Source organism: Macaca fascicularis, chromosome 6 (assembly GCF_037993035.2).
Source record: "Macaca fascicularis isolate 582-1 chromosome 6, T2T-MFA8v1.1".
In the NCBI taxonomy this organism is placed as follows: domain Eukaryota; kingdom Metazoa; phylum Chordata; class Mammalia; order Primates; family Cercopithecidae; genus Macaca; species Macaca fascicularis.
The window spans coordinates 91,443,899-91,465,261 of NC_088380.1; positions in this window are offsets into that span (position 1 = coordinate 91,443,899).

Here is a 21,363-nt window from a genome sequence, read left to right on the forward strand (position 1 = left end):
TTTTTCTCTCAACACTATGTGTTTAAGAGTCATTCATACTGAAGTAGCTAGGTATAATTCATTCATTTCACTATTGTATACTATTCCAGTAGGTGAATATACATCTACATGACTATTCATTTACTGTTGATAGAATTTAGCTTGTTTCCAGGTGTTTTTTTTTGTTGTTGTTATTAACTATGCTGCTCTTCTTGCACATATCTCTTTCACATATGTATTAAAGATGCTCTATACCCAGGTCTGGAATTGCTGGATTGTAGGGAACGTGATTATTTATAGATTCACTATTCACAAATTACTTTCCAAAGTGGTAATGCCAGTTTACGTTGCCATCAATAGTGTCTCAGACTCCTGAATAATTTGTATTGTGGCCAATACATGGTATTGTAAATTACAATACAGGCTTGTAAATTTATGCCAATGTAGTAGGTGCCAAATAATATCAAATTGTGTTTCTAATTTACATTTTCCTGACAACTAATAATTGCTAATGAACCTCTTTTCTTATGTTTATGAGCCATTCATATTTCTCATCTACAAAATGCTTTCCTTTCTTTTAATTTTTTAGCCTACTTTTAGACTGAGTCTTTTGTCTTCTTTTTTATGTGAGAGCTTTTTCTGCACTGAGACAAAATTCAATTTTTGCATGTATTTCTTGCAGATATCTTCTCACAGTTCATAGTACCCTTTTACTTTCTTTATCTTTTAATGAATAGAAATTCTTAATTTTAATAGAGTTGAACTTAGCAGTGTTTCCTTTTATGATTATTTTTCATAGATTGTTTAAAAAATCTTTCCGTATCCTAAGGTCATATATATATGTATGTGTGTGTGTGTGCGTGTGTGTGTGTGTGTGTATTTTTTTTTCTCTAAAAACTTTATGGTTTTTCCTTTACATTTACATTTTTATTCCTTCAGTAATGGACTTTTAGGTATAGTATAAGTTAGAGACTTAGCTCCATTTTTCTTCCACATTGATTATCAATTGTCCTATCAGTTAGAATAAAGTCACCACTACGCTTTTGTATGTCTTGCTAAATATTCCATTTGGAACTGAAATTTTATTAAATTGTATTTTCTTTTTAATTGATATACAATAATTTATATATTTATTTGGTAAATTTGAGTGTTTGTTACATGCAGAGAAGGTGTAGTGATCAAGTCAGGGTATTTAGTATATTCATCACCTTGAGTTTTTATCATCTTTTCACCTGTTTAAATTTCTATAGGTTTTTGGAGAACAGGTGTTATTTGGTTACATGAGTAAATTCTTTAGTGGTGATTTATGAGATTTTGGTGCACCCATCACCTAGGCAGTATACATGGAACCCAATTTGTAGTCTTTTGTCCCTAACCCTCTTCCCACACTTTCCCCCTGAGTTCCCTAAGTCTATTGTGTCATTTCTTTGTCTACTTGTTGATTGATGGGCATTTGGGTTGGTTCCACATTTTTGCAACTGAGAATTGTGCTCCTATAAAAATGCGTGTGCAAGTATCTTGTTCGTATAATGACTTATTTTCTTTTGGGTAGATACCCAGTAGTGGGATTGCTGGATCAAATAGTACTTCTACTTTTAGTTCTTTAAGGAATCTCCACACTATTTTACATAGTGCTTGTACTAGTTTACATTCCCACCAGTAGTATAGAAGTGTTCCCTGTTCACCGCATCCACGCCAACATCTTTTTTTTTTTTTTTTTAATTTTTTGATAATGGCCATTGTTGTAGGAGTAAGGTGGTATCACATTGTGGTTTTGATGTGCATTTCCCTGATCGTTAGTGATGTTGAGCATTTTTTCATATGTTTGTTGGCCATTTGTATATCTTCTTTTGAGAATTGTGTATTCATGTTCTTAGCCCACTTTTTGATTTTTTTTTTTTTCCCCCTTGGTAATTTGAGTTTGTTGTAGATTCTGGATATTAGTCCTTTATCAGATGTAGAGATTGTGAAGACATTCTCCTACTCTGTAGGCTGTCTGTTTAGTCTGCTGACTGTTCCTTTTGCCATGCAAAAGATACTTCATTTAATTAAGTTCCAACAATTTATCTTCGTTTTTATCGCATTTGCTTTCGGTTCTCACTCATGAAATCCTTGCCTAAGCCAATGTCTAGAAGGGTTTTTCTGATGTTATCTTCTAGAATTTTTATAGTTTCGAGTCTTAGATTTAAGTCCTTAATCCATTTGGAGTTGATTTTTATAGAAAGTGAGAAATAAGAATCCAGTTTCATTCTCCTACATGAGACTTGCCAGTTATCCAGGCACCATTTGTTGAATAGGGTGTCCTTTCCCCACTTTAAGTTTTGACACTATTCCACAAGATGGAGAAAGAGGGAATCCTCCCTAAATCATTCTATGAAGCAAGTATCACCCTACTACCCAAACCAGGAAAGAATGTAACCAAAAAAGAAAACTACAGACCAATATCTCTGATGAACATAGATGCAAAAATCCTTAACAAAATACTAGCTAACGAAATCCAACAACATTTCTAAAAGATAATCCACCATGATCAAATGGGTTTCATACCAGGGATTCAGGGATAGTTTAACATACACCCATCAATAAATGTGATGCACCACATAAACAGAATTAGAAACAAAAATCACAAGATCATCTCAATAGACGCAGAAAAAATACAGCATCCCTTTATGATTAAAACTCTCAGTGAAATCAGCATACAAGGGACATACCTCAACGTAATAAAAGTAATCTATGACAAACCCACAACCAACATAATACTGAATGGGGAAAAGTTGAAAGCATTTCCTGAGGACTGGAACAAGACAAGGGTGCCCACTCTCACCACTTATCTTTAACATAGTATTGGAAATCCTAGCCAGAGTAATTAGACAAGGGAAAGAAATAAAGGGCATCCCAATTGGTAAAGAGAAAGTCAAACTGTCCCTGTTTGCTGGTGATATGATTGTATACCTATAAAACCCTAAAGATTCCTCCAAAAAGCTCCTAGAACTGATAAAAGAATTCAGCAAAGTTTCTGGATACAAAATTAATGTACACAAATCAGTAGGTTTCTATGCACCAACAGCTACCAAGCTGAGAATCAAATCAATATCTCCACCACTTTTACAATAGCTGCAAAAAAATAAAATACTTAGGAATATACCTAAGCAAGGAGGTGAAAGTCCTCTACAAGGAAAACTACAAAACACTGCTGAAAGAAATCATAGATGACACAAACAAATGGAAACACATCCCATGCTCATGGGTGGGTAGAATCAATATTGTAAAAATGACCATACTGCCAAAAGCGTCTACAAATTCAATGCAGTTCCATCAAAATACCACCACATTCTTCACAGAACTAGAAAAAACAATCCTAAAATTCGTATCACCCAAAAACGAGCCTGCATGGCCAAAGCAAGACTAAGCAGAAAGAACAAATCTGGAGGCATGACATTACCTGATTTCAAACTATGCTATAAGGCCATAGCCACCAAAACAGCAAGGTACTGGTATAAAAATAGGCACATGGACCAATGGAACAGAACAGAGAGCCCAGAAATAAACTCAAGTACTTACAGCCAACTGATCTTTGACAAGGAGTTTTTATCATTTTTATGTGTTGGTATCATTTCAAGTCCTCTCTTCTAGTCACTTAAACATTTATAATATGGTTGCTAAGTATAGTCACCCTAGTCTGCTTTCAAACATAAGAACTTATTTTTTCTATCTAACTGTAGGTTTGTACCCATCATCAATCTCTTTATCAATCTCTTTACCATACCCACCCACTTCACAGTCTCTGGTATACATTGCCTTATTCTCTATGCTCATGAGATCAACGTTTTTACCTCCCACATATGAGTGAGAACATGTGGTATTTGTTTTTCTGTGCCTGGCATATTTTACTAAATATAATGACCTCCATTCCCACTCATGTTGCTGCACATGACAGGATTTCAGTCTTTTTTTATAGCCAAATAGTATTCCACTGTGTGTATATATCACATTTTTTTTAACCGTATCTTTGCTGTTGTGAATGGTGCTATGATAAACACGCAAGTGCAGCTATCCCTTTGATTACTGATTTCTTTTCATTTGGATAGATACCCAGTAGTGAGCTTGCTACTCAGTTGTGGGATTGTATGGTAGTACTATTTTTAATTTTGAGAAATCTCCATACAATTTTTTATAGTGGTTATACTAATTTACATTCCTACCAACAGTGGATAACAGCTCTTTTTCTCTGCATCCTTGCCAGATCTGTTATTTTTTTTCTTTTCAGTAATAACCATTCAAATTGGGGTGAGATAATATCTCATTGTGGTTTTTGATTTGCATTTCCCTGATGATTAATGATGTTGAGAAGTTTTTCATACACCTATTGCCCATTTGTATATCTTCTCTTGAAAAATGTCTATTCATATCCTTTGCCCATGTTTACATGGAATTATTTGTTCATTTTTTACTTTTGAGTTGTTTGAGTTCCTTATATATTCTGAATACTAGTCCCCTGTGAGATGAGTAATTTGCAAAAATTTTCTTCCATTTAAGAGGTTGTTTCTTCACTCTGTTGATGATTTCTTTTGCTGTGCAGAAGCTTTTGAGTTTAATATAGTACCATATGTTTATTTTTGTTTTTATTGCCCATGCTTTTGAGGCCTTAGCCATAAAATACTTGTTTAGGCCAAAGTCTTGAACAATTTTCCGTATGTTTTCTCCTAGTAATTTTATAGTTTGGAGTAATATGTGTAAGAAGTTTTTAATTCATCTTAATTTTTGTATACAGTGAGAGATAGGGATCCAGTTTAATTCTTCTGCACATGGTTATCCACTTCTGCCAGCACCATTTATTGAATAGGGTGTCCTTTTCCTAGTGTATGCTCTTGGCAACTTTGTCAATGATCAGCTGACTGTAAATATCTGGATTTATTTCTGGGTTCTGTATTCTGTTCCATTGGTCTATGTATCTGTTTTTATACCAATACTGTGCTGTTTTTGTTACCATAGCCTTGTAATATGTTTTGAAGTCAGATAATGTCATGCCTTTAGCCTTGTTCTTTTTGCCCATGGTTATTTTGACTATTCAGCCTCTTTTTTTTGGTTCTATACACATTTTAAGATTGTTTGTTCTATTTCAGTAAAAAAAAATGCATTGGCATTTTGATAGGAATTGCATTTAATCTGTAGATTTCTTTGGGCAGCATGGCCATTTTAAGGATATTAAATCTTCCAATTCATGAGCCTGAGAAGTCTTGATTTTTGTGTCTTCTTAAATTTCTTTCACCAGTGTTTTAGTTTTCCTTGTATAGATCCTTTGCCTCCTTAAATTTATTTCTAGTTATTTTATTTTTTGGCAGCTATTCTAAATGGGATCACCCTCTTGATAGATTTTTTGGCAATTTCATTACTGGTGTATAGATATGCTAATTGTTTTTGGATGTTGATTTTGTATCCTGCAACTTTATTGCATTTGTTGATCAGTTCTAAGAGTTTTTTTGGTGGAGTTATAAAATTTTTGTAAATATAAGATTATGTCATCTGCAAAGAGGAACAATTTGACTTTCTTTTTTTTCCCCCCCAATATGAGTGCCTTTTCTTTTTTTTCTTGCCTAATTGCTCTGGTTAGGATGTCAAGTATTATGTCAAATAGAAAAAGCAAAAGTGGACATTCTCTTCTTATTCTAGTTCTTTCCCCATTCAGTATGATGTTAGCTGTGGGTTTGACATACATGGCCTTTGTTATTTTGAGCAATAGTCCTTCTATGCCTAGTATGTTGAGTGTTTTTATCATGAAGGTATGTTGAATTTTGTCAAATGCTCTTTTATATTGATATGATTATATAAATTTTGCCCTGCATTCTGTTGATGCGACATATCACATTTATTGATTTGGGTATATTGAATCATTCTTGCACCCCTAGGATAAATCCCACTTGATCATGGTGTATTATCTGTTTGATAGGTTATTGGATTCTGTTTGCTGTTTTGTTGAGGATTTTTTCACCTATGAGTCTCAGGGAATTTGGCCTGTAGTTTTATTTTTTCTTGTTGTGTTTTCATCTGTATTTGGTATTAAGGGCAATGCTGCTCTTGTTGAATGAGTTAGAGAAATTCTCTCCTCTTCACGTTTTTGGAATAGTTTCAGGAAAATTGGCATGAGTTCTTTAGACACTTGGTAAAATGTAGTAGTAAATCCATCCAGTCCTGGTGTTTCCTCTGTTGGGAGACTTTTTATTACTGATTTGATCTTGCTACTCATTATTGGTCTGTTTGGGTTTTCTACTTTTTCCCTGATTCAGTCTTAGTAGGTTGTAAATTTCCAGAAATTTATCCATTTTCTCTAGGTTTTCCAGTTTGTTAATGTATAGTTGTTCATATTAGTCTCTGAAAATCTTTAATATTTCTGTGGTATCATTTGCAATATCTCATTTATTTCTGATTTTATTTGGGTTTTCTTTTTATTGTGGCTAGTCTAGTAAGTGATTTATCAATTTTGTCTTTTTGAAGAAACAATCTTTAACTTTGTTTTTCTTTGTATTTTTTTCTTAGTCTCTATTTCATTTAGGTCTGTTCTGAACTTTATTTTTTTTTTTCTCTGCTACTTTGGGGTTCGGTTTGTTCTTGCTTTTTGAGTTCCTTGTGATGCATCATTGATTCTTATGTGAAATATTTCTTTTTTTGGATAGAGATTTTCTTTATATATATATATATACTTTAAGCTCTGGGGTGCATGTGCAGAATGTCCAGTTTTGTTACAAAGTTATACACATGCCATGGTGGTTTGCTGTACTCATCAACCCATCATCTACATTAGGTATTTCTCCTAACGCTCTCCCTTCCCTACGCCCCCACCCCCTGACAGGCCCTAGTGTGTGATTTTCCCCTCCCTGTGTCCATGTGTTCCTAACGTTCTACTCCCACTTATAAGTGAGAACACCCGGTGTTTGGTTTTCTGTTCTTGTGTTAGTTTGCTGAGAGTGATGGTTTCCAGCTTCATCCATGTCCCTGCAAAGGACATGAATTCATCCTTTTTAATGGCTGCATGGTATTCCATGGTGTATAAGTGCCATATTTTCTTTATCCAGCCTATCATTGATGGGCATTTGGGTTGTTTCCAAGTCTTTGCTATTGTGAATAGTGCCACAATAAACATATGTGTGCATGTGTCTTTATAGTAGCATGATTTATAATCCTTTGGGTGTATACCCAGTAATGGGATCGCTAGGTCAAATGGTATTTCTGGGTTTAGATTCTTGAGGAATCACCACGCTGTCTTCCACAATGATTGAACTAATTTACACTCCCACCAACAGTGTAAAAGTGTTCCTATTTCTCCACATCCTCTCCAGCATCTGTTGTTTCCTGACCTTTTAATGATCACCATCCTAACTGGCGTGAGATGGTATCTCATTGTGGTTTTGATTTGCATTTCTCTAATGACCAGTGATGATGAGCTTTTCTTTCATATGTTTGTTGGCCACATAAATGTCTTCTTTTGAGAAGTGTCTGTTCATATCCTTTGCCCACATTTTGATGATCTTGTTTGTTTTTTTCTTGTAAATTTGTTTAAGTTCTTTGGAGATTCTGGATATTTTAGCCCTTTGTCAGATGGATACATTGCAAAAATTTTCTCCCATTCTGTAGGTTGCCTGTTCACTCTGATGATAGTTTCTTTCACTTTGCAGAAGTTCTTTAGTTTAATTAAATCCCATTTGTCAATTTTGGCTTTGGTTCCATTGGTTTTGATGTTTTAATCATGAAGTCTTTACCCATGCCCATGTCCTGAATGGTATTGCCTAGGTTTTCTTCTAGGGTTTTTATGGTTTTAAGTCTTATGTTTAAGTGTTTAATACACCTTGAGTTAATTTTTGTATAAGGTGTAAGGAAGGAGTCCAGTGTTTCAGTTTTCTGCATATGGCTAGCCAGTTTTCCCAACACCATTTATTAAATAGAGAATCCTTTCCCCATTGTTTGTTTTTGTCAGGTTTGTCAAAGATGATTGTAGATGCGTGGCATTATTTCTGAGGCATCTGTTCAGTTCCACTGGTTTATATATTTGTTTTGGTACCAGTACCATGCTGTGTTGGTTACTGTAGACTTGTACTATAGTTTGAAGTCAGGTAGCATGATGCATCCAGCTTTGTCCTTTTTGCTTAGGATTTTCTTGCCTATGCAGGCTCTTCTTTGGTTCCATATGAAATTTAAAGTAGTTTTTTTCCAATTCTATGAAGGAAGTCAATGGTAGTTTGAGGGAAATAGCATTGAATCTATAAATTACTTTGAGCAGTATGGTCATTTTCATGATATTTATTCTTCCTATCAATGAGCATGAAATGTTTTTCCATTTGTTTGTGTCCTCTCTTATTTCCTTGAGCAGTGGTTTGTAGTTCTCCTGGAAGAGGTCCTTCACATCCCTTGTAAGTTGTATTCCAAAGTATTTTATTCTCTTTGAAGCAATTGTGAATGGGAGTTCACTCATGATTTGGCTCTCTGTCTGTTATTGGCTTATAGGAATGTTTGTTATTTTTGCACATTGATTTTGTATCCTGAGACTATGCTGAAGTTGCATATAAGCTTAAGGAAATTTTGGGTTTTCTAAATATACAACCATGTCATCTGCAAACAGAGACAATTTGACTTCCTCTTTTTCTATTTGAATGCCCTTTATTTCTTTCTCTTTCTTGATTGCCCTGGACAGAATTTGCAATATTATGTTGAATAGAAGTGAGAGAATACATCCTTGTCTTGTGCCTGTTTTCAAAGGGAATGCTTCTGTGCTACTGTCAGAGTTCGTGTGGGTAGAGGAGCCCTCCTATGATTTGGATTGCAGCAGTCTGTGGTGGGGATGTGAATCTCTGAATTTTCCTTATGTACCCTTTCCTCGCAATATCAAGTTCACTGTGGCTCCCAGCCAATCTCAGCCAAGCTGGCCACTCATTTCCTTCTTCTTCTCTGCTTCAGGCGCTTCCCATGATTTCTCTGTTAGACTCCAGTGTTGGCTCCTAGATGTTCTATTTGAAGTTTGATTGTGTTCATAATTTTGGTTTTTCTTCCTGGAGAGGGCAGGTATCTTACGTTGCTAGTTGTCTATCTTGAACAGGAATCAGAACTAAAACATTAGAAATAGAGAGAAGTTTGTGAACAGTTTCATGAATGGAATATAACCCCCTGAAGAAGGTTTCTGTTATTTTCTTTTGAGTAAAACAGGGTATTGGCATTCTCATCAAAGAACAGGGAGAGGGAAGAGTGGTTTCCACTGCAGTGACAAAAACCTATCAATGCTATATCAAAAGGGAAAGGGTAGAAGAAAACATAAATAAAAGGGTATTTAGTTAGGGTGGACACAATGAGATTTATCCTAAATTGGAATAATTGATAATGTGCAGAACATTCACAAGCTTGAATATGGAACTAGAAAGAATTTGACATTTACTTTATTATCTGTATGGTTTTTTTTTATTTGAATCACTTTATTTTCTATTTATATTTATATTCTTTTTAAATTTTATTTATGTTTTAATTTTCGAAAATTATACTTTAGGTTCTGGGATACATGTGCAGAATGTGCAGGTTTGTTACATAGGTATACACGTGCCATGGTGGTTTGCTGCACCCATCAACCAGTCATCTACGTTAGGTGCTTCTCCTAATGCTATCCCTCCCCTACCCACCCCCTCTTCATGACGGGCCCCAGTGTGTGATGTTCCCCTCCCTGTGTTCATGTGTTCTCATTGTTCAACTCCCACTTATGAGTGAGAACATGCAGTGGTTAGTTTTCTGTTCCTGTGTTAGTTTGCTAAGAATAATAGTTTCCAGTTTCATCCATGTCCCTGCAAAGGACATGAACTCATCCTTATCTATATGTTTTTAAGAAGACCTTTAGCTATTGTCTACTTCAATTCTTTTATCTTATCAGACATATACATAAGACACAGAGAAATGAAGAAACTCCCCCAAAGACACATTGTGATTTGGGGCAAAAGTATGGTTACAGTTCAGATTGGACTTGTGAAGGTTGTAGACCTATAAGCAAATAAAAACGACAAGAACACACATGTTTTTGACTTTGTATTTGTATTTATCTATTAGCACAGTTTGAAGATTTTGGACTATTCTTTATTTGCTACATGTATTAAAATGTGAACTGCTAGCATACAAAGCAAAAGAATGCATTTTGAAAATTTTATTGTTTATGCCTGTGTCAAGAAGGAAGGTTAATCCAAAGGATAATTCCTTCTATCATATTCCTAGCATGAGTGAGTTTCCTCTTTTAAGCCGTATCGGTTTGCTTCAAGGTGGAAAACATAAGCAATAAAATATTTCTTTCTTGATAAACAAGCTGAACTTTCTCACCTCCAGTTAGCATGAATAGTTTTGTTTGGCTACTGATAAATAGTAGTTTGAGGATAGCATAAAAGAGTAACCGAAAATGCACATTTTTAGCTTCACCAGACTTCTTTTATAGTTGATAAAATGTTACAAAACTCACAAGCTGTGATTCATTTATTTGTGACTTGAGGTTCTATAACTTTATTTTCTCTTGTGGCAAAAAAGACAATCACTATAAGAATTCGTCTTAGAAATATACTTTTCATTTTTTCATAAAGATCTTCCATCAAGTATGTAGGCTACAGCACTTGGCAGGCAGGAAATTATTTATCAAACTATCTGACAAAAGCAACTTTTTAGGCTGGATGCGGTGGCTCACGCCTGTAATCCTAGAATTTTAGGAGACCAAATGGGCAGAACACCTGAGGTTAGGAGTTCAAGACCAGCCTAGGCAACATGGCAAAACCCCGTCTCTACTAAAAATACAAAAATCAGCCAGGTGTGGTGGCCGGCGCCTGTAATCCCAGCTACTTGGGAGGCTGAAGCAGGAGAATTGCTTGAACCTGGAAGACAGAGGTTTCAATGAGCTGATATGGCGCCAGTGCACTCCAGATTAGGCAACAGAGAGAGAGTCCATCTCAAACAAACAAACAAAAAATCAAAAACAAAACAAACAAAAAAAGCAACTATTCCATTATAGATATCCATCAATAATTTGGAACTCTGAAGGAAATTTTTTTCTTTCTTCTTTATAACAAAATTATTCTACAATGGCTAATGAGCCATCAGCTTCTGAGGTTTATGCTGTTGTGTTCAAATTGTTTCCTAAATTTTTGGATCTCCAAAATTTGACTATTTAAATGTTGTTGCTATATTGGGAGATGAACCTAAATCTCAAAGTGAGAAAATATTTTCATGAGAAAGCTAAGAACAAGATGGAGAAAAAGGACCTCCATCAGTGATTCACGAATTAGGCTTTCCTGAAGAAAGTAGAGAATAAGGAGCTGAATGCAGAAATAAGGAACAAAAAGCAGATTGGTTATTTCAAAATTGCTTTCCTTATAGGATTAAAACCGAGATTCCCTTAGCTTAGGTAAACCAGGCCCATTCTGATTGGTTGCTGTGAATCTTCTGGTTATTTGAATACTGGCTCCTTTGGAAGTTCAGTTTCATTATGTGGCACCTAACATGAGCGATTCCATTCTGGTTTTGGTCTGGTCTTTTGGGGCCTAGTGCAGGACCTCAGCCCTAAACAATAGCTTCTCTTCCACTTTGTTTAACAGTTCTCTGAACTCTTTCAAATTAATCTTTCTGTATAGCATGAGACAAAGGTAATGGTTCATTTGTTCTCCATGTGGCTATCTAGTTGTTATAACACTATTTATTGAAAAGTGTATCTTTTCTTTATTGAATTACTATCATATCTTGTTAAAAATCGAGGATACGTGTGTGGGTCAATATCTGGATTTGCCATTCTGTTGGATTGATCTCTTTGCCATATAGCACACTGTCTTGATTACTGTAGCATTATAATAAATCTTTAAATAAGTGATTATAAATCCTTCAACATTGTTCTTTTTAAAAATTCTTTTGGCTATTTTTGGTTCTTAGCATTTTCACATAAATTTTATAGTTTGTCAAGATTTAGCAAAAGGCCTATGGGAGTTTTTTTTTTTTTTTTTTTTTTTTAAGTTGTAATTTTTTTTTTTTTAAATTTATTTATTATTATTGTACTTTAAGTTGTAGGGTACATGTGCATAACGTGCAGGTTTGTTACATATGTATACTTGTGCCATGTTGGTGTGCTGCACCCATCAACTCATCATTTACACCAGGTATAACTCCCAATTCAATCCCTCCCCCCTTCCCCCTCACCATGATAGGCCCCGGTGTGTGATGTTCCCCTTCCTGAGTCCAAGTGATCTCATTGTTCAGTTCCCACCTATGAGTGAGAACATGCGGTGTTTGGTTTTCTGTTCTTGTGATAGTTTGCTAAGAATGATGGTTTCCAGCTGCATCCATGTCCCTACAAAGGACACAAACTCATCCTTTTTGATGGCTGCATAGTATTCCATGGTGTATATGTGCCACATTTTCTTAATCCAGTCTGTCACTGATGGACATTTGGGTTGATTCGAAGTCTTTGCTATTGTGAATAGTGCCGCAATAAACATACGTGTGCATGTGTCTTTATAGCAGCATAATTTATAATCCTTTGGGTATATACCCAGTAATGGGATGGCTGGGTCATATGGTACATCTAGTTCTAGATCCTTGAGGAATCGCCATACTGTTTTCCATAATGGTTGAACTAGTTTACAATCCCACCAACAGTGTAAAAGTGTTCCTATTTCTCCACATCCTCTCCAGCACCTGTTGTTTCCTGACTTTTTAATGATCGCCATTCTAACTGGTGTGAGATGGTATCTCATTGTGCTTTTGATTTGCATTTCTCTGATGGCCAGTGATGATGAGCATTTTTTCATGTGTCTGTTGGCTGTATGAATGTCTTCTTTTGAGAAATGTCTGTTCATATCCTTTGCCCACTTTTTGATGGGGTTGTTTGTTTTTTTCTTGTAAATTTGTTTGAGTTCTTTGTAGGTTCTGGATATTAGCCCTTTGTCAGATGAGTAGATTGCAAAAAGTTTCTCCCATTCTGTAGGTTGCCTGTTGACTCTGATGGTAGTTTCTTTTGCTGTGCAGAAGCTCTTTAATTTAATGAGATCCCATTTGTCAATTTTGGCTTTTGCTGCCATTGCTTTTGGTGTTTTAGACATGAAGTCTTTGCCCATGCCTATGTCCTGAATGGTACTACCTAGGTTTTCCTCTAGGATTTTTATGGTATTAGGTCTAACATTTAAGTCTCTAATCCATCTTGAATTAATTTTCGTATAAGGAGTAAGGAAAGGATCCAGTTTCAGCTTTCTACTTATGGCTAGCCAATTTTCCCAGCACCATTTATTAAATAGGGAATCCTTTCCCCATTTCTTGTTTCTCTCAGGTTTGTCAAAGATCAGATGGCTGTAGATGTGTGGTATTATTTCTGAGGACTCTGTTCTGTTCCATTGGTCTATATCTCTGTTTTGGTACCAGTACCATGCTGTTTTGGTTACTGTAGCCTTGTAGTATAGTTTGAAGTCAGGTAGCGTGATGCCTCCAGCTTTGTTCTTTTGACTTAGGATTGTCTTGGAGATGCGGGCTCTTTTTTGGTTCCATATGAACTTTAAAGCAGTTTTTTCCAATTCTGTGAAGAAAGTCATTGGTAGCTTGATGGGGATGGCATTGAATCTATAAATTACCTTGGGCAGTATGGCCATTTTCACGATATTGATTCTTCCTATCCATGAGCATAGTATGTTCTTCCATTTGTTTGTGTCCTCTTTGATTTCACTGAGCAGTGGTTTGTAGTTCTCCTTGAAGAGGTCCTTTACATCCCTTGTAAGTTGGATTCCTAGGTGTTTTATTCTCTTGAAGCAATTGTGAATGGAAGTTCATTCCTGATTTGGCTCTCTGTTTGTCTGTTACTGGTGTGTAAGAATGCTTGTGATTTTTGCACATTAATTTTGTATCCTGAGACTTTGCTGAAGTTGCTTATCAGCTTAAGGAGATTTTGGGCTGAGACAATGGGGTTTTCTAAATATACAATCATGTCATCTGCAAACAGGGACAGTTTGACTTCTTCTTTTCCTAACTGAATACCCTTGATTTCTTTCTCTTGCCTAATTGCCCTAGCCAGAACTTCCAACACTATGTTGAATAGGAGTGGTGAGAGAGGGCATCCCTGTCTTGTGCCAGTTTTCAAAGGGAATTTTTCCAGTTTTTGCCCATTCAGTATGATATTGGCTGTGGGTTTGTCATAAATAGCTGTTATTATTTTGAGGTACGTTCCATCAATACCGAATTTATTGAGCGTTTTTAGCATGAAGGGCTGTTGAATTTTGTCAAAAGCCTTTTCTGCATCTATTGAGATAATCATGTGGTTCTTGTCTTTGGTTCTGTTTATATGCTGGATTATGTTTATTGATTTGCGAATGTTGAACCAGCCTTGCATCCCAGGGATGAAGCCCACTTGATCATGGTGGATAAGCTTTTTGATGTGTTGCTGAATCCGGTTTGCCAGTATTTTACTGAGGATTTTTGCATCGATGTTCATCAGGGATATTGGTCTAAAATTCTCTTTTTTTGTTGTGTCTCTGCCAGGCTTTGGTATCAGGATGATGTTGGCCTCATAAAATGAGTTAGGGAGGATTCCCTCTTTTTCTATTGATTGGAATAGTTTCAGAAGGAATGGTACCAACTCCTCCTTGTACCTCTGGTAGAATTCAGCTGTGAATCCATCTGGTCCTGGACTTTTTTTGGTTGGTAGGCTCTTAATTATTGCCTCAATTTCAGAGCCTGCTATTGGTCTATTCAGGGATTCAACTTCTTCCTGGTTTAGTCTTGGAAGAGTGTAAGTGTCCAGGAAATTATCCATTTCTTCTAGATTTTCCAGTTTATTTGCGTAGAGGTGTTTATAGTATTCTCTGATGGTAGTTTGTATTTCTGTGGGGTCGGTGGTGATATCCCCTTTATCATTTTTAATTGCGTCGATTTGATTCTTCTCTCTTTTCTTCTTTTTTAGTCTTGCTAGTGGTCTGTCAATTTTGTTGATCTTTTCAAAAAACCAACTCCTGGATTCATTGATTTTTTGGAGAGTTTTTTGTGTCTCTATCTCCTTCAGTTCTGCTCTGATCTTAGTTATCTCTAGCCTTCTGCTAGCTTTCAAATGTGTTTGCTCTTGTTTCTCTAGTTCTTTTAATTGTGATGTTAGAGTGTCAATTTTAGATCTTTCCTGCTTTCTCTTATGGGCATTTAGTGCTATAAATTTCCCTCTACACACTGCTTTAAATGTGTCCCAGAGATTCTGGTATGTTGTATCTTTGTTCTCATTGGTTTCAAAGAACATCTTTATTTCTGCCTTCATTTCGTTATGTACCCAGTAGTCATTCAGGAGCAGGTTGTTCAGTTTCCATGTAGTTGAGCGGTTTTGATTGAGTTTCTTAGTCCTGAGTTCTAGTTTGATTGCACTGTGGTCTGAGAGACAGTTTGTTACAATTTCTGTTCTTGTACATTTGCTGAGGAGTGCTTTACTTCCAATTACGTGGTCGATTTTGGAGTAAGTACCATGTGGTGCTGAGAAGAATGTATATTCTGTTGATTTGGGGTGGAGAGTTCTATAGATGTCTATTAGGTCTGCTTGCTGCAGAGATGAGTTCAATTCCTGGATATCCTTGTTAACTTTCTGTCTCGTTGATCTGTCTAATGTTGACAGTGGAGTGTTGAAGTCTCCCATTATTATTGTATGGGAGTCTAAGTCTCTTTGTAAGTCTCTAAGGACTTGCTTTATGAATCTGGGTGCTCCTGTATTGGGTGCATATATATTTAGGATAGTTAGCTCTTCCTGTTGAATTGATCTCTTTACCATTATGTAATGGCCTTCTTTGTCTCTTTTGATCTTTGATGGTTTAAAGTCTGTTTTATCAGAGACTAGGATTGCAACCCCCGCTTTTTTTTGTTCTCCATTTGCTTGGTAAATCTTCCTCCATCCCTTTATTTTGAGCCTATGTATGTCTCTGCGTGTGAGATGGGTCTCCTGAATACAGCAGACTGATGGGTCTTGACTCTTTATCCAGTTTGCCAGTCTGTGTCTTTTAATTGGAGCATTTAGTCCATTTACATTTAAGGTTAAGATTGTTATGTGTGAACTTGATCCTGCCATTATGATATTAACTGGTTATTTTGCTCGTTAGTTGATGCAGTTTCTTCCTAGCCTCGATGGTCTTTACATGTTAGCATGTTTTTGCAATGGCTGGTACCGGTTGTTCCTTTCCATGTTGAGTGCTTCCTTCAGGGTCTCTTGTAAGGCAGGCCTAGTGGTGACAAAATCTCTAAGCATTTGCTTATCTGTAAAGGATTTTATTTCTCCTTCACTTATGAAACTTAGTTTGGCTGGATATGAAATTCTGGGTTGAAAATTCTTTTCTTTAAGAATGTTGAATATTGGCCCCCACTCTCTTCTGGCTTGGAGAGTTTCTGCTGAGAGATCTGCTGTTAGTCTGATGGGCTTCCCTTTGTGGGTAACCCGACCTTTCTCTCTGGCTGCCCTTAAGATTGTTTCCTTCATTTCAACTTTGGTGAATCTGGCAATTATGTGTCTTGGAGTTGCTCTTCTCGAGGAGTATCTTTGTGGCGTTCTCTGTATTTCCTGGATTTGAATGTTGGCCTGCCCTACTAGGTTGGGGAAATTTCCTGGATGATATCCTGAAGAGTGTTTTCCAACTTGGTTCCATTTTCCCCCTCACTTTCAGGCACCCCAATCACACGTAGATTTGGTCTTTTTACATAATCCCATACTTCTTGCAAGCTTTGTTCATTTCTTTTTCTTCTTTTTTCTTTTGGTTTCTCTTCTCGCTTCATTTCATTCATTTGATCCTCAATCGCTGATACTCTTTCTTCCAGTTGATCAAGTCGGTTACTGAAGCTTGTGCATTTGTCACGTATTTCTCGTGTCATGGTTTTCATCTCTTTCATTTTGTTTATGACCTTCTCTGCATTAATTACTCTAGCCATCAATTCTTCCACTTTTTTTTCAAGATTTTTAGTTTCTTTGCGCTGGGTACGTAATTCCTCCTTTAGCTCAGAGAAATTTGATGGACTGAAGCCTTCTTCTCTCATCTCGTCAAAGTCATTCTCTGTCCAGCTTTGATCCATTGCTGGCGATGAGCTGCGCTCCTTTGCCGGGGGAGATGCGCTCTTATTTTTTGAATTTCCAGCTTTTCTGCCCTGCTTTTTCCCCATCTTTGTGGTTTTATCTGCCTCTGGTCTTTGATGATGGTGATGTACTGATGGGGTTTTGGTGTAGGTGTCCTTCCTGTTTGATAGTTTTCCTTCTAACAGTCAGGACCCTCAGCTGTAGGTCTGTTGGAGATTGCTTGAGGTCCACTCCAGACCCTGTTTGCCTGGGTGTCAGCAGCAGAGGCTGCAGAAGATAGAATATTGCTGAACAGCGAGTGTACCTGTCTGATTCTTGCTTTGGAGGCTCCCTCTCAGGGGTGTACTCCACCCTGTGAGGTGTGGGGTGTCAGACTGCCCCTAGTGGGGGATGTCTCCCAGTTAGGCTACTCAGGGGTCAGGGACCCACTTGAGCAGGGAGTCTGTCCCTTCTCAGATCTCAACCTCCGTGTTGGGAGATCCACTGCTCTCTTCAAAGCTGTCAGACAGAGTTGTTTGCATCTGCAGAGGTTTCGGCTGTGTTTGTTATTGCCCTGTCCCCAGAGGTGGAGTCTACAGAGACAGGCAGGTTTCATTGAGCTGCTGTGAGCTCCACCCAGTTCGAGCTTCCCAGCAGCTTTGTTTACCTACTTAAGCCTCAGCAATGGCGGGCGCCCCTCCCCCAGCCTCGCTGCTGCCTTGCCGGGAGATCACAGACTGCTGTGCTAGCAATGAGGGAGGCTCCGTGGGTGTGGGACCCTCCCAGCCAGGTGTGGGATATAATCTCCTGGTGTGCCTGTTTGCTTAAAGCGTAGTATTGGGGTGGGAGTTACCCGATTTTCCAGGTGTTGTGTGTCTCAGTTCCCCTGGCTAGGAAAAGGGATTCCCTTCCCCCTTGCGCTTCCCAGGTGAGGCGATGCCTCGCCCTGCTTCAGCTCTCGCTGGTCGGGCTGCAGCAGCTGACCAGCACCGATCGTCTGGCACTCCCCAGTGAGATGAACCCAGTACCTCAGTTGAAAATGCAGAAATCACCGGTCTTCTGTGTCGCTGGCGCTGGGAGTTGGAGACTGGAGCTGTTCCTATTCGGCCATCTTGCTCCGCCCTCGGGAGTTTTTATTGGAATTGCATTAAACTCATAGATAAATAATGACTAACGGTAATGTAATGCATATCAAAATATGTAAGCACATGTAATTTAAATATTTCTGTTAGACACATTAAAAAAAAAAAACCAAACTATGAAATTCATGTTAATAATTATTTTATTTACCCCAGTATGTGAAAACACTATCAACCTGTAATCAATATAAAAACATTGATATGATATTTTACATTGTTTTTTTGTACTAAGTCATTGAAATCTGGTGTGTTTTTACACTTACAGTACAGCTTAATTCAGGCTAGCCACAAACCAAGTGTTTAGTAGCCTCATGTGGGTCATGGATACCATACTGGACAAACTAACTATAGATCAATTTGGAGATAATTGTCAAATTAATAGTATTTAGTATTCTTATTAACAAAAAAATGAATTTGGCCGGGTGTGGTGGCTCACTCCTGTAATCCCAGCACTTTGGGAGGCCGAGGCGGGCGTATCACGAGGTCAGGAGATCGAGACCATCCTGGCTAACATGATGAAACCCCATCTCTACAAAAAATACAAAAAATTAGCCGGGCGTTGTGGCGGGCGCCTGTAGTCCTAGCTACTCAGGAGGCTGAGATAGGAGAATGGCGTGAACCCGGGAGGCGGAGCTTGCAGTGAGCCGAGATCGCTCCACTACACTCCGGCCTGGGTGACAGAGTGAGACTCTCATCTCAAAAAAAAAAAAAAAAAAAAAAAAAGTTAAAAATGTATTATTAAGTGTCTTATTTATCTAAACAGGTTTTGGTGTACAGTTCTTGCATGTACTTTGTTAAATTATTCCTAAGTACTTCAGGTTTTTGCATGCTGTTTTTAATGGTATTGTTTTTCATGTTTTAATTTTTAATTGTTCATTGCAACTTATATAAATAGTTGAATTTTGCGTATTGGCCTAGTATATTCTGCAACTTATTAAAAGTGTTTACTAGCTCTGGTATGTTATTTTGTTGACTCTTTAGAACTTCCTACCTAAAAACAAATATCTCTTTGCAAATAAAAGCAGTTTTCACTTATAATCAGTATGTATTTTATTTCTTTTCCTTGTATTAGGTAGAACCTGCAGTACAACATTAAAAGGAAGAGGACCTTCCTGTCTTGCTCCTGTTAAGGGAACAGTCTCAGTCTTTCACTGTTAAGGATAAAGTTATTGATACGTGCTTTGTAGGTGCTCTTTATCAGGTTGAGGATTATATTTTTATTCCTAGTTTTCTGGGAGTTTTTTAAAATCATAAATTGGTGTTGAATTTTGTCAAATGCTTTTTTTCCATTTATTGAGATGATCATATGATCTATTTTATTATTTCAATATGAACTCTATTGATATTTTTCTAATGTTAACTAACCTTGTGTTCTTAGGATAAAACCCATTTGGTCATGATATGCCATTATTTTTATATATTTTCTGAATTATTTTAGTACTATTTTATTCATGGGTTTTGAGGAATTCATGGGAGATAGTTGTGTGCCATTATCTTTTCCTGGAGTGTCTGTATCTGATTTTGTTTCAGTTAATGATGGCTTATTATATTGGTTAGAAAGTATTCCTTCCTTTTCTGTTTTCTTAAAGAGTTGGTGTAGGATTGGCATTATTTTTTCCCCAAATGTTTGATGGAATTCACCAGTTAAGCAATATAGGCTTGGAGCTTATTTTGTTTTTGTGGAAAGTTTTAAAGTAGAGACTCAGATTCTCTAATAAAGAACTATTAGAGGATGGGCAAGATGACTGAATAGGAACAGCTCCGGTCTGTGGCTTCCAGAGACACCAATGCAGAAGGTGGTTGATTTCTGTATTTCCAATTGAGGTACCCAGTTCATCTCATTGGAACTGGTTAGGCAGCGGGTGCAGCCCATGGAGGGCGAGTAGATACAGGGCAAGGTGTCCCCTCACCTGGGAATTACAAGGAGCCGGGGACTACCCTCCCCCAACCAAGGGATGCCCTAAGGGACTGTGCTGTCTGGCCCAGATACTACACTTTCCCCATGGTTTTTACAATCTGCACACCAGGAGATTGCCTCGTGTGCCTACACCACCAGGGCGCTGGGTTTCAAGCACAAAACTGGGTGGCTGTTTGGGCAGACACCGAGCTGGCTGCAGGAATTTTTTGTACCCCAGTGGTGCCAGGAACTTTAGGGAGACAGACTTGTTCACTCCCCTTGAAAGGGGGCTGAAGCCAGGGAGCCAAGTGGTCTCACTCAGAGGGTCCCACTCCCACAGGGCCAGCAAGCTAAGAACCACCGACTTGAAATTCTCACTGACAGTACAGCAGTCTGAATGGGATGGAGCTTGGTAGTGGGAGGGGTGCCTGCCACTACTGAGTCTTGAGTAGGCAGTTACCCCTGACAGTGTTTAAGCAGGCTAGAAAGTTTGGACTAGGAAGAACTCACCACAGCTCAGCAAAGTAGCTGTGGCCAGACTGCCTCTCTAGATTCCTCCCCACTGGGCAGGATATCTCTGAAAGAAAGGCAGCAGTCCCGGTCAGGGGCTTATAGGTGATATTCCCATCTCCCTGGGACAGAGCACCTGGAGGAAGGGGCGGCTGTGGGCACAGGTTCAGCAGACTTAAACGGTGATGCTTACCAACTCTGAAGAGGGCAGCAGATCCTGACAGGAGGATTCTCAAGTTCTGCTAAGGGACAGACTGCCTCCTCAAGTGGGTCTCTGACGCCTGTGCCTCCAGACTGGGACAGAATTCCCAGCAAGGGTCAACAGACACTTCATACAACAGAGCTCTGACTAGCAACATGCTGGTGCCCCTCTGGGATGAAGCTTCCAGAGGAAGGAGCAGGCAGCAACATTTTATGTTCTGCAGGTTCCACTGGTGATACCCAAGCAATAAGGGTCTAGAGTAGACCTCCAGAAAACTGCAGCAGACCTGCAGAAGAGGGGCCTGACTGTTACAGGAAAAGCTAACAAACAGATAGCAACAACATCAACATCAACAAAAAGAACCCACACACAAAAACCCCATCCAAAGGTAATCAGCCTCAAAGATAAAAGGTAGATAAATCCATGAAGATAAGGAAAAACCAGCACAAAAATGTTAGAAATTCCAAAAACCAGAATACCTCTTCTCCTCCAAATGATCACAACTCCTCTACAGCAAGGGCACAAAACTGGATGGAGAATAAGTTTGACAAATTGACAGAAGTAGGCTTCAGGAGGTGGGTAATAACAAACT